The following is a 13,511-nucleotide window of genomic DNA, read 5'->3' as shown; positions in this document are numbered from 1 at the left end:
GTAGTAAACGGATCAAGCCTAAACCCTAATTGATGATGAAATTCGCAACTCTAGGTTTCAGTCCGTATGCAGTCCTTTTTTACTTTTCGTACGTGGATGGTAGAAAGGCACGTCGCTGGCCTTTCTATTGTTTGTGCAGTACCGTTGGAGTTGGAATCCTTTATTAAGGCCTGGGTCTAGACTCTAGCATTCACCACTGACATCGATCACCATATGGAGGGTTCTTTGAGTGTGAGAAAAGGTGCATGGACTAAAGAGGAAGATGATCTTCTCAGGGACTTCATTGAAAAGTATGGAGAAGGAAAATGGCACCAGGTTCCTCTCAAATCAGGTAATATATATATATATATATATATATATATATATGATATGTTTATACGTTATATCATATATAGTTGGTCAAGCTAAAACAAGCCTCAATCTCCCAACGTATTAGGACAAGGAAAGAAAGTCTCAACTCTCCTATATAAAACAACCCCAATGCCGGCACTTCGAAAGGGAAGAAGGACGAGAACTCGATCTCTAAAGTCGCTTCTCCAACCTTGGACAGGATCATCATTCTTCTCTTAAGCTATATAAATCCCTTGTAATTAATAAGAAACTCCGTGAACGTGGTTCAAAGTGGGGTGACTAATATATTTGTTCTATAGGTTCATATCCTTACACAGCATCTAATCCGAATCTACTCGAAAATATTGCACAATTTGTTGATTATATAATTTATATATATGGGAGGGATCCATAGCAGTTCTATAGTTTTGACACTAATTTTTCACCTTTAGATTACTCAATCATGAAGGTACGTGGAGATCAAACCCACATTGCATATTGGAATAAAATAGCAAATTAAAAAAAGCAAATAAAAAGTTTCAATATTACAAATAAGTCGATACAAAATTTTCTATCTCATATTAGTCAACAGTATATTTTGAGAAATTACATATATTTTAGTCAATGGTCCAGCCCATTTTAGTCAATGACTCGGTCCATTTTAGTCACTAAACTTCATTCACTTGATGATGTCATGCATTTTGGTGCATTGAAAAATACCAATTTGCTCATCCCTTTTTTTTATTACTTATGGGCTTAAAATTATGACGCTGCCCTAAATTTTAGTTTAGGATATAAAAATATAGTACAAGGTATATAAATGAAGTTTAGGATTTAGAAATGGGGTTTTGAGTTTAGAGTTAGAGTTCCAAAGTTTATAGCTTAGGGTTTAGATCTCGGGTGTCCAAAACCCGGAAGTTAAACCCTAAGCCGTTTTGTCAAATACAAACTTAATACAAATCTAAATATAAATAATAATGTATGTTTATTAATTTATTGCAATTCATATTTTTTTTTATTTTGGTCAATAATAACTAAAATGAAATTACAAAAAAAATACATTAATTAAAATATAATTTTAAAAAATTTTATTGACTTATTTGTAATTAGCCCATAATAAAAAATAAAAACAAAAAAACCCACTCCCACCACGTACCAAACCCAGCACCCCTTCCCTTCACCTCCCCACCGCCCACCCTTTCCGACTTCTTTCTCCGGCAGCGGCGCAACACCGACTAACCGGCGACTACCCTCTCCCGATCTTGCTACAACTGCACCACCTCCAAAGACCCACCCCCACCACCAAACCCAGCACCCCACCTCTTCACCTACTCCTTTCCCCGGCGCCAGCGTCGACACCGAGCCAAGAACCAGGTCCATGTTGTCGAGGAACTGCTCCTTCATCTCGCGGCTCGATCTGCACAGTCCCAGTCGTCTCGAGCAGCTTGTCAGCCAGGGTCGACTTGCCAAGGTCGATGTGGGAGATTATCCAGAAGTTCCTGATGCATGTGGGAAATTGGGACCTTGGAGAGTCGGTCATGGCCGAGTCAAGAGCAGTGGGGTGAGTTCCGGTGGCATGAGAATTGGGGTCTGGGTCGAGGTTTGGAGGTTCTAGGGAGGTGGAGGAGAGGTTTGGTGGGTGAGAGAGAGATCGAAGAAGGGGATGAAGGCAGTGGTCGTGGGTCTTCTGGGTTGGGAACGTTGGGGAGTGGTGGTTGTTGTGGACAGGAGGAGGGTCTGAGATTAATTGAGAGCAAAAGCTCTGCTGCCATTTTATTTTTTCCTTGCAAAACCTATTTTGGGATTGAATTGTATGAATGGCTTGGGCTACGTTTTGTTTTGGATTGAATTTTTGACGAATACTTGGTTTGCAAATTGCAATAATTTTTTATGAAATATATAATAGAGAGAGAGGAAAACCATTGCCGTCGCCGGTAAGGGTGGTCGGTGCGGGGGAAAGGAGCGGCGGTGCGGTGCTGGGTTTTGTTTTGTTTTGTTTTTTAATTATTCTAATGTATATTTATTCAAAGAATATATATATATATATATATATATATATATATATATATAAAAGAAAGGCATGTTAGATTTAATCTCCACCCTTCATAGTTAAATAATCCAAAGGTAAAAAATTTGTGTCAAACTTATGTCACAACTATATATAGTGCTATGGATCAACCCCTTGTATATATATATATACACGCACTTGTAGATCCACAATAGGTCTATTAACCTCATGCATGATTATTCTCCATTAAATTTAAGCTATTGTCTCAAGAGTTTTATTGATTTTTTTCTCACTGAATGGGAGCAAAGATTGTTTGATAAAATGTCTCAATAAAGTAGTTTCTAAGTTAGGAGTAAGGAATGCAATTTACTAAAAAATTAAGTTAATCAATAATATTAAGAGCTTTTTCTTATTTTGTTATATGGGAATGAATCAAATTCTTGACCTATATTGCTAATCCGGCCATTTACCCACTCTCTCTCTCTTCGGTTTTTGAAGAGCTTTATTTAAGAGTATTTTCTTCACGCCCCAGCAAAGACAAATTTCTGATTCCACCACTATATTCATACATACACAAACACACACAACGAGGAATAAATTAAGTCTTTGAGAGAGCTTAACTGCTTCCTCAATAAAAATGTTATATTATATTATTTATTTTTTACATTATATATATATATATGCAGGATTAAACAGATGCAGGAAAAGTTGTAGACTAAGGTGGCTAAACTATTTGAAGCCAAATATCAAGAGAGGAGACTTCACAGAGGATGAAAAGGACCTAATAAACAGGCTCCATAAGCTTTTAGGAAACAGGCAAGTGCGCTATATACATTTATTATAATAACATGCTACATTAAATACTTGTACTAGGTTCAAATTAAGATGCTGCTATAATAAATACTTGTACTTATATACTCATCTAACAATAAATTTAGAATTAATGATAAATAGATACATGAACAGGTCAACTATTTGCTTTGCTTTTGCAACTGTATGGTTTTTTTTTTTTTTTTTTAAGAAGTGCTAAAGTGCCCTAATAATTTGTGTCTTAATCGTGCTCTAATTAAATGACAATGCCGCATAAGCTTCTACAAAGATTATTTTAACCTCTCTAACTCTCTTAATATCTTGCAAACCTAAATCGGCTTGGATATCCTCTCCTCTACTTCTAATCTCAGCCATTTCACTTCATTAAACTAGATCTAATAATCATAAATGAGCTTTTATGAAAAAGGAACACTTTTTTTCTAAATACTTCATCTTCTTCGATCTAACTTTTCCATGGCCAAATTTATTTAGCAATTATTAGATTAATTTAAATCAAATAGAGATGATGTTTTGATAAAAGACACCGAAAAAAAATTGCTATGGGGGAATTGATCAAGGAGAAAATATATGGGGGTTTTGACTGGTCAAAGGAACTGAAGATTTTTAATTCAATCTCTTCTACTAAATCACCGAATGATCTAATTTTCTTTTACTTTCTCATTCAAAAGAAAAAAAAAATGGAGCAATTCAGCCAGCCACCCGGGCGTTGTGTCTTCATGGATTGGAGTATACCCATTCATTGTTCTTGATGTTTATAAATTGTATTTCAATTACAAGGAAGAATTAAGCTGATGGTTATGGGTTTACTTGTAGAAAAAGTGGAGGGATATTTAATATGATTTGGATCGACCTCAAAATTCTTCGTAGTCGTCAACAAGCTTGAGTTATGAAAAAAAAAATTGTTTTCCATTAAAATCATTCAATTAATGAGATGATAGTTTCTCTAATTCTCTTAAAAAAAATAATTGTTATATCTTATTTCAATAATGATTCAGATTTACTCGAAGAGAAAAGAAGAAAAAGTATTAGAGAGTATCTAGGTCCTTGAAGGAGATGTCCTTGAATTATGGAGAAAATACAGTACACATTTCATATTAATTAAATAAATATTTTGGCTATTAAATTTGAGTAGAGTAAGATAGTCTTTTAACAATAATCATATTTTCTGATGTGGTAAAATATACAATGATGTGTGGAAAATAATTTTGCCACATCATATTAGGGTACATAAATGTTGTGCCCTATTAGGGTCCAAAATCTTTTACCTTTTTTTTTTTATTAGAAAATCAACTGTACGTTTTCCGTAGTTACTTTTCATGCATTTTATATTTTTATTTGGTGAATCGAAGAATATATTAAAAGACAATAATGCACTTTGTTTTGGTTTAATTTCTTATCATCAGTATTCTTTTGAGTCTTACCAATAATATTTCTCCATAATCTATAATAAATATATATTTGATAACAGTACGTATTTCTTTTTTTCTTTAAGGAAATGAACAATGACGCTCTATAGCTAACCCGTTATTGAGACAATAAGACGCTAACCATTTATTTGGATATACTACACAATGCGATCTCATAATTCGAACAATTCATTATCTGAACTGTCTAATTTTTCGATATATATTTAAAAATTCTCAAAATCGGAACTCATTTGACAATTTGATTATCATCATTATTATTTTAGTGTTTATAAAAAATAATGTGTTCGTCTTTATATTCGGTCATAGTTAGATGACTAAACGGTCTCTAATTAAGTTGTTTTTGTTATCAATATATATAGATGAGCTTCAATAAGGTTGTCATTACTTTTAAAAAAATAAGAACATCCTCCATATAAATGCATATAAAATAGATGGGAAAGATCCACAAGTGCTAGTAGCACGGGTATTACAAATGCATATGATATACGTACTCTCACCCCCACACTAGACGCAAACCAATTGACCATAAATAGATGATAGATGATAAACATTGTACGTGCGACCAACACCAAAAGAATTGATTTCTTTAACTCGATCCACTCCCTCCCACTCTTCATTTATATTAAAAACATTTAGGGCCCATTTGAGATTGCGGTGGAGGACTCAAAAGCTGTTGTGGATGACAATTCTCAATCTCATACATCAATTTTGGTGTTTGGTAAAAAAATTAAAAACTGTTTTTCTCCACAATTCTCAACTTCCTACAGCAAAAACAGAAAGTAGGTTTATAGGTGCTTTTAAATGCTGCAGTAAATCATAGCAACAATGAACATTTTAGTTTACCCATAATACCATCATTGATTTCTATAATTTTTATTTGTTCATTTTAAATTAAAAAATATGTCCATTTTAGTTATATTTTATATTGTGATAATTAATTATGATATTTTATTTATACGATTAAAATTATAATATACCTAAAAAAATAATAGGCATACTTATTTAATAATGTTGTTCTTAGAAAAATTCATGCTAATAAAAAATGTTTGCCAAAAATTTCAAAAATAAGTAAAAAAAACATTTTATTTTTACCAAACAAATAATTGAAAGACACTTTTAGCATCATGTCTATTTTAGTAATTATACACAGTCACAACACTTTTAGATTAACATTTACTAAACACTTTGATACTGTTTCTTACACTTACAACACTTTTGAAAATATAATTTACCAAACATTTAGTTGCTTTATTTTACAGCTGACTTTACGTCATATAATGAGTAATAGTGTGATGCTTGTGCCGGTCCAAATAGCTAAACCTTTGGCCCGGTACAGCCCATAGCCCATTTGTACTCGTACTGTGGTCGTGCCATACCTTAAAAGGGTCGACCCACGAGCCTTGTTGTCTTTTTCCTTTTTAAATTTACAAAAGTTATCTTACGTTAATTTTCATACTTATATTTAAATATTAATTACTATGCTTTTCTTGAAAAATTGAGTTTTCTTGTTTAAATGTTGTTTTAAAAAAGGAAAAAAAAAAAAGTAAAATGAGGCGTGCCTTATTCAGGCTTAATTCATGCTTGTGCTCAAGGGCCTAGCCTGTGTCGTTCTATATTGATAGTCTAAAACCTTCAGTCGATCTGGTCGTGCACATAAATTGCTTGTGTCGTATCATGTCGATCTATTTTAATCATGTCGTGGCTGTGCTAGTGCCGACTAACCCATTTGACAACTCTAATTATTACATGTAGGTATATTAATGTACATATTAGCCAAAATATACTTTCTATTTATTATCCAAAAAATTATCCCTACGCAAAAATAGGTATATTATTACTACATTACATATATAACACAATGTGTGTTATTATTTTATCACATACTATAAAATACCTACATATGCATTTTTTTTTTTGTTTTGAGAAAGAGACCTACGTACATATATGTATAAGTATGTTATTAATATCATTTAATATAAAGTACCTACGCAAAATAGGTACATAATGTGATTCATGAAAGGAGTTTTAAAGGAAGATTTGAATTAATACTACCTAAAATCATGGGAGTCAATAAAATTCTCAAAAATTAGTCAAATTAAAAATGACCATTTATTAAGGAGAGTGGCATGTTTGTAATTAAAATGACTCTTAGGAGTGTTTTTATTTCAGGTCGTTAGCTAGGTTGTTGAACATTTTAAATTTAGTTAATATTTACTAGCCCACTTATCCTACTCTAGTTAATTCATAACCTCATGTTCTACTTAAATCTTTGCCTAAACCTCCTAAGTCAACACAGATTGACTGTATGTTGACTTTATATTCTTAAAAATACCGGTTATGCCCACTCTCACTCACTCACTCTCTCTCTCTCTCTGCCCTCTCTCTATCTCGATCTGTCTCTATTTCTCTCTTCTGCGGCTGTCGTCGGCGCACACTACTCCGCAGTTCGACAACTGCTGACGGGGAGACCGGTCCCAACCTCCTCACCCCTCCTCCCTCTTCCTCTCCATGTCGTTCAGTCACCCAACAACTCAGCCACTGTGACAAATCGGAACTTGACAGAGCCGACCCTTCGCGGCGACGGTTGCCGACGAGACCGGTCCCAACCTTCTCGCCTCTCCTCCCCCTGTCGTTTATACTCCTAGCAACTCAGCCACCGTGACAAATTGGAGCTTGACAGAACCGACCCTTCGTGGCGGCCACGGTTCAAAGCTCGATTTCTCTCTCTGGATGATTCTGGATGGTGTGTGCCTATTGATTGCCTAGGGTTTCTCTTCCTGCGATTTATTTTTCGATTTCGATTTTTCTTAAAAAGTTCAGAATTGGTTTTGGTTGTTGATCGGTGCTTGATATCTTTCTTGTTTGGTGCCGTTTCAGTTTGAATGATCGATTTAGTTTCATTAATGGATCATTTTTAGCTTCAGTGATCAATTTGAGTTTCAGTGAAATAGAGTTCAGTTTCAGTAATTGTGTAATAAAATAAGTACAAGTGAGGTTAAATATGTACATTGGATTACTTTTTTTTTTTCTAGTCTGAAAATTAATCTCACTGTCCCTCATAATTATTAGTAGCTCATACTAACCATTCTGGAAACTTGTAATCCAAAACAAATAAGACAAAAAAATCAGTACATATAACTACATTATCAAATATAATAACAAACCTTAAATAATATAACAGTGTACCCATTCGACTATAAGCTATAAGCTACTGTGGGTTTTAATTTAGAGTTGTTGGCAGGATTATGAACCTTAATGTGACAAGTTTGTCAAGTCTTTCGGCGCTTCATTGGCTCCGTTTGGTGGCTATAATGTTTACTCAACACTGCTGTGATGAGATTTTGAAATTTATGTGGGCTTTGATGCTCCACTTTTGTAAGCTTTTGCCTTTTTGTAAGTTTTTAGGTTCTTTTTTTATATTTACTCTGTTTTTGACTGATCTAATGAAACGAGATGCTTTATAAAAATATATATATATATATATCCAAACAGCAATAAGAAAACCACCACCTTGAGAATTGCAGTTGTCCCTATACCAAACCCCATGTTGAGGATTAGTTACTGGACCACCATGTCATGCGAACAATATTGTGTTTGAGAGGGATGCTAGAAATAAGGTAACGTTATTGATTTTAAAACCTAAGTCCTTGCATAACCTTTTGTACACTTCCTACAACTTGTTTGAATTTGTCTAATTGATCGAAAACCTAGCTCGTAGCTAATTAAATTCAAAAAATAATATTATTCTTATTTTTATTATTGTATAATAGAACTACTCCATAATACAAACCTCAATTGCTACATATTTATTGGTTGTTTCATTAGTTTTTTCTTTGACATTCTAAAATTGAGTAATTGGTTTATTTTTATTCATTTCGATCACAGCCACATGATTAGATTAAAATTTGTGTCAAAGCAATTATCTATTTAAGTAATTCCGTTCCACAAACTCAGTTATCAAATTATGTCCGTTTGTACGTGTTCCCCTTTTCTTTTCCTCTTCCCACTTTTTAAAGTGTTCTACACTTCTACTTCTAACAAAATATGTACTATTTTTAAAAGCGGGTAGAAGTAGTAAATTAAACAATTAGTGTATCAATATCTTATGTACTCATTTTCTTTATGCATTGAAGATGGTCATTAATTGCTGGAAGACTTCCAGGAAGAACATCAAACGATGTGAAAAACTATTGGAATACCCAGAAACGACAAAATACGGCATGTGACTTGGAAAAGATGAAAGATAAACCTCAAGGAACAAGAAATGTCTCCACAATTGTAAGACCTCGACCACGAAGATTCAAGAGTTTAACTCTTTGGGAAGGTAAAGCTGCAACTTCAGAACATATTCAATCAGAAGAGAATTTTAGCATGTCAATATTACCAACATCACCACCTACAGAGAGTGGAATCGATTGGTGTAAAACCTTGTTAGATGAAGAAGACCTCTTCACAAACTTTTGGGTTGAGGATATGGCACAATCGGCAAGACTAGGTGTCCATTCTATTGAAGAAGGCACACTTATGATCAGTGACATTTTTCAGTGAGCACCTTTGGAATTTTTCAAAGAGATGAAGAGAGAACTATGATATAGATGTCCTGAGTATTCCACTAGTATTATTGTATATGATAAAACCATTAAAAGTTGTATTTGCAACAATACTTAGTAATTTCTGCTTCTACTGTGCAATTAATGTTGCTCTGTTGTTACTTTCTAGCTAGGCTTCTGCTTTTCTAGTCTATCATGGCAATGGCACTATTGTTGATTCTCCACGCAGCCATGGAGGACTGCAAAGTCAGTGGCTTCCACATACCCCAAAAATCGCGTTTATGATAATGTATATATGGGGGATTATGAGAGACCCAAGTGTTTGGACTGACGAAGAGAAGCTCAGACCAGAAAGGTTTATTGGTAGTAACATAGATTACCGTAGCTTCCCAGGAATGCAATTAGGCCTAACTATGGGGCAGCTTAATTGTGGTGGCACAACTTGTCCATTTTTTGATTGGGAGCTTCCAAAGTATATGTTGCCAAAGGAGTTGGACATGACAGAAGAGTTTGGTCTAATGTACAGTTCCAAGGGCGAAACATTTACTGGTGATTCCTACTTATCCCTTTCAAAATGTTTGTGTGTCTATATATATAATGTCTATTTTCTTTACGTGATAGAATATATAATAATTGTGTCTGCATGCAACTTATAGCAGCTTAAGTTTTTTTTTACAATGGCAGGCCAAAGCCGAGCAGCTTAAGTTTTTTTTTTTGGGCCAAGTAGCTTAAGTTTTTTAAAATAGTGATAAACCAACAAACTAAGGGCAGGGTTGTTCCCCTATAGAAATAGTGTACAGAGAGGGAGAAGGAGAAAAAGAAGGTAAGCTTCAATCTTTTACGCCCTCTGTTTTTTCTTAGACTTACAGTTTGATGATGATTCCTGGTAATGTGAGGGTTAAAGGGAGGTTAGCGAAGTTTATTAATTTGATCACTTCAACATAGGAAATGAATAGGAAAAAGGAAGAGAAATTCCGATGGGTGTCCTTAGCAATTTTGGGGTTCATGTTCTTGAAAAATGATTTGATTTCTAGGTTGATTTGATGTTGCGTGTTTGATTTGGAGGCTTTAAAAACGTTTCTAGTAGTCTAATAAACCAATTTGGGGTGTTATAATCGAAGGAAATTGAAGTTGGTTAGAAATTAGAAAATTTGCAATTTTTCTAGAAAATTTACAGTTTCAGGTACCCTACTTTGGGAGTAATTATCTTAAGTTTTAGAGCTTCGTTTTGAAGAATATTTATATGGTTGCAAAGAGAAAATGCATAGATTCAAAATGAATATACAATTTCTGAATTTGGTAGAAGTTTGATGGGTCAAAAGTCAGGACAAAGTTGTGATAAAAACTGAAAAAAACAGGGGCTGGAGGTTGAAGATGATGAATAGTACCACCAGCAACCCCCACTCACTCTACCGGCGCGTGGCAGCACACAGTGGCTCTAGTTGCCGGGCTAAGTCCCTCTCCACTGTATTTTTTATTTCAAGTCCGATGGTGGCCTCCGTTTTGCGATCCAAGACCCCTAACTTAGCAAGTGCACTACACACACTAGGATTAGAGAGTGAACGACTTTTTAATCATTATTTAATTGTGGTATTTTGTTATTTTCATGACAGGATTAGGCTCGGAGGACGACCAGGAGGCACGAGACAATTTCTAAAGGTGGATTAAGCATAATTTCGAAGTAAAGGGATCTGGGAAACTTTTGACTGTGAATTAATTCTATTGAATCTTTGTTGAAAAAAATATTATATGCATGCTACATGAATTATTTGAATTGTTTGAAGTATATGGAATTAGTTTATTATTTATATAATAGTTATATTAATTAGTAATGCATCTATCTGAATATGACATCTATATGAAATATTTCATTAAATACTAATTAATGGAAAAGATATGCGCCGATTATTTTGGAAATAATCTTTGAGATAACTTGTGGCTTGGGTAAACTAGATTGATTTGTACCATTTGTCGACCTTCAAAATTTCAAGATCTAAGTTCCAGATCTAAGCTTCATTGATTCTAGTCAGAACAGGGGAATCAAATTGGATTCTATCTTCTAATGGCGTTGATCAAATTTTTTTTGAAAATTGAACCATTCGCTTCTTCACAACATAGAAATCCTTAATTACTGAATTTGTATCTATACTATCAAAAAGTTCTCTTTCAATGTTAAAAATCATAAAATCATCAAGAAACCCTTCATCTATCTTGTTTTGAAGCCGAGTTTTAATAATCTTCAAAGTTGAAAATGCTAGTTTCGTTGTTGCAGTAGAAACATGAAAAGTCAACACTAGACAAATCAATCTATAAATCATAGAGAAGTATGCAAATTTTCTTGTTTCTAGCCAAACAAAATCACACAATAGCAACCTATTTTTCTAGCTATTGCAACTAGAATTTAATATTGAAATTTAGAGCTTACTTGGTTTCTAAACTTGCACTTTCAATAATTGAGATTGAGCTTAAAAGCAATCTCACATCAACAAAAAAAAAAAAAGCATGATTTTTCCTTGAGTTTCTAAACAATTTGAATAATTGATTATTAATTCTCATTTAATTTTACAAACATTTAAGAGTAAATTAGAAATACCACACCTATTACATAAAAATTGAATCCCTAAATGGCTAAATCCCTAAATCCCTAAATCCCTAAATCCCTAAATGGCTAAATGGCTAAGAGAATAAATTACAAGTGATTAAATAGATATATTAGTATAGAGGAGTGCTCTAAAACTAACTAGTTAGCAAGTTAATACGAAGCTAACCATGCTTTTGAGTCCACCACATCACTAATCTCATAATCCGAACCATTAATTATTTAGGCCCTACTTCAAAGATTATCATTACAAAAAATCAACTAAATCGAAAATCATGTAGTAATCTAATTGAGATCAAATAAATAGACGATCAGTATTTTCGATAAAATCATATAAATAGTTGTTATTATAATTAAATGGAGAAAATTACAGATTTGGTCCACTTATTTTATACCTAGTTCAATTTTGGTCCACAATTGTTTTTAAGTTCTGTTTTGGTCCACTAATTATTTCACTTGTTCAATAGAGGTCCAGATTTGTGATTTTAAATCTTTTGAGTTGTGTTTTCTTCAATTATAATTGAAGTATAAGTTATATTTCATCATTTCTTAGTCATAGGAACTAATTTGGAGTATTAGAATCTAAGAGAATTGAGATTGGGTGAAATTTGAAAAATTGGCACTTTCGGGTACCCTACTTTGGGGTCAATTATCTTGAGTTTTAGAACTCCAATTTGAATGATCTTTATATGATTGTAAAGAAGAGATGCATAGCTTTTAAACAAGTATATGTTTGCTGAATTTGGATGAGATTTGATAGGGTATAAGGCAGGCTAAATTTGAGAAAACAAATTTGGACATTTATTGAACAAGTGGAACAATTAGTGGACCAAAACAGAACTTAAAAAAAATTGTGGACCAAAATTGAATTAGGTATAAAATAAGTGGACTAAATCTGTAATTTCCTCTAATTAAATGGCTAAATGACTTTCGATTTTGAAGATTTTTTACAGGAATGATCTTTGAAGTAGGGCCTAAAAAATAAACGGTTCAGATTTTGAAATTACATTGTACAGTGGGTCCAACAAGGTGGTTAGTTTTGTATTAACTTAGTAACTAGTTAGTTTTAGAGCATATATTCTTATATTAGTATATATATATATATATATATATAGAGAGAGAGGGAGAGAGAGAAAGAGAGAGGTACCGCTTACTAGTGAGTGATGGACTGGAGAGAGGTAGAGAGCGACAAAGGGACATGCGGACAACACTGACCAATAAAGAAAACCTTCTTTTTTTTTCGTTGGGTGGAGACTTGGAGAGAGGCAGAGAGCGACAAGGGGACAGGCGAACAGCACTGACCAGCTGTAAAGGAAACTTTTTTTTTTTCATTGGGTGGGTTTTAGCTCTCCTAGCCCATAAAGTAGGTGTATTATTTTTTTGAAAAAAATCTGGGGTGGGGTTTAGCTCTCCTAGCCCATAATGTGGATCTGTCCTTGACCATAGTTGTTGAGGAAGATCATATGTAGATGTGATATAAACGATAACAAATCTGATAAATCAAGCACACAAAAAAAACCATTGAATTTCAAATGGATAAGATGGTCTTTCAAAAAAATACTATTATTAGGGCACATAGATTATGTGCTTTATTAGAGCCCAAAATCTTTTCTCTTATATAAATTATTTAGTATAACCGATATAGTACAACGTTTAATTGTTTTTTTTTTTTTTTTTTTTTGGCAAAATGATTTAATTGTTAATTTGTTATCAATCATTATAATTTCAAGTTCTCTCTATAAATACGTCTAATTTTCGTCTCTTTA

General features: G+C 33.4%; 1 pseudogene; it reads left to right on the top strand.

Annotated features, from left to right (window-relative positions):
• Window positions 1-213: 213 nt before the first annotated feature.
• LOC147283951 (transcription factor MYB90 pseudogene) lies at window positions 214-9,172 on the top strand (annotated as a pseudogene).
• The last annotated feature ends 4,339 nt before the right edge of the window (window positions 9,173-13,511 follow it).

The sequence above is a fragment of the Dryas octopetala genome, chromosome 5 (assembly GCF_963921425.1).
Source record: "Dryas octopetala chromosome 5, drDryOcto1.1, whole genome shotgun sequence".
Taxonomy (NCBI): Eukaryota; Viridiplantae; Streptophyta; class Magnoliopsida; order Rosales; family Rosaceae; genus Dryas; species Dryas octopetala.
Note: the sequence above shows the minus strand (reverse complement) of the source record. Positions and strands in the feature narration are given on the sequence as shown.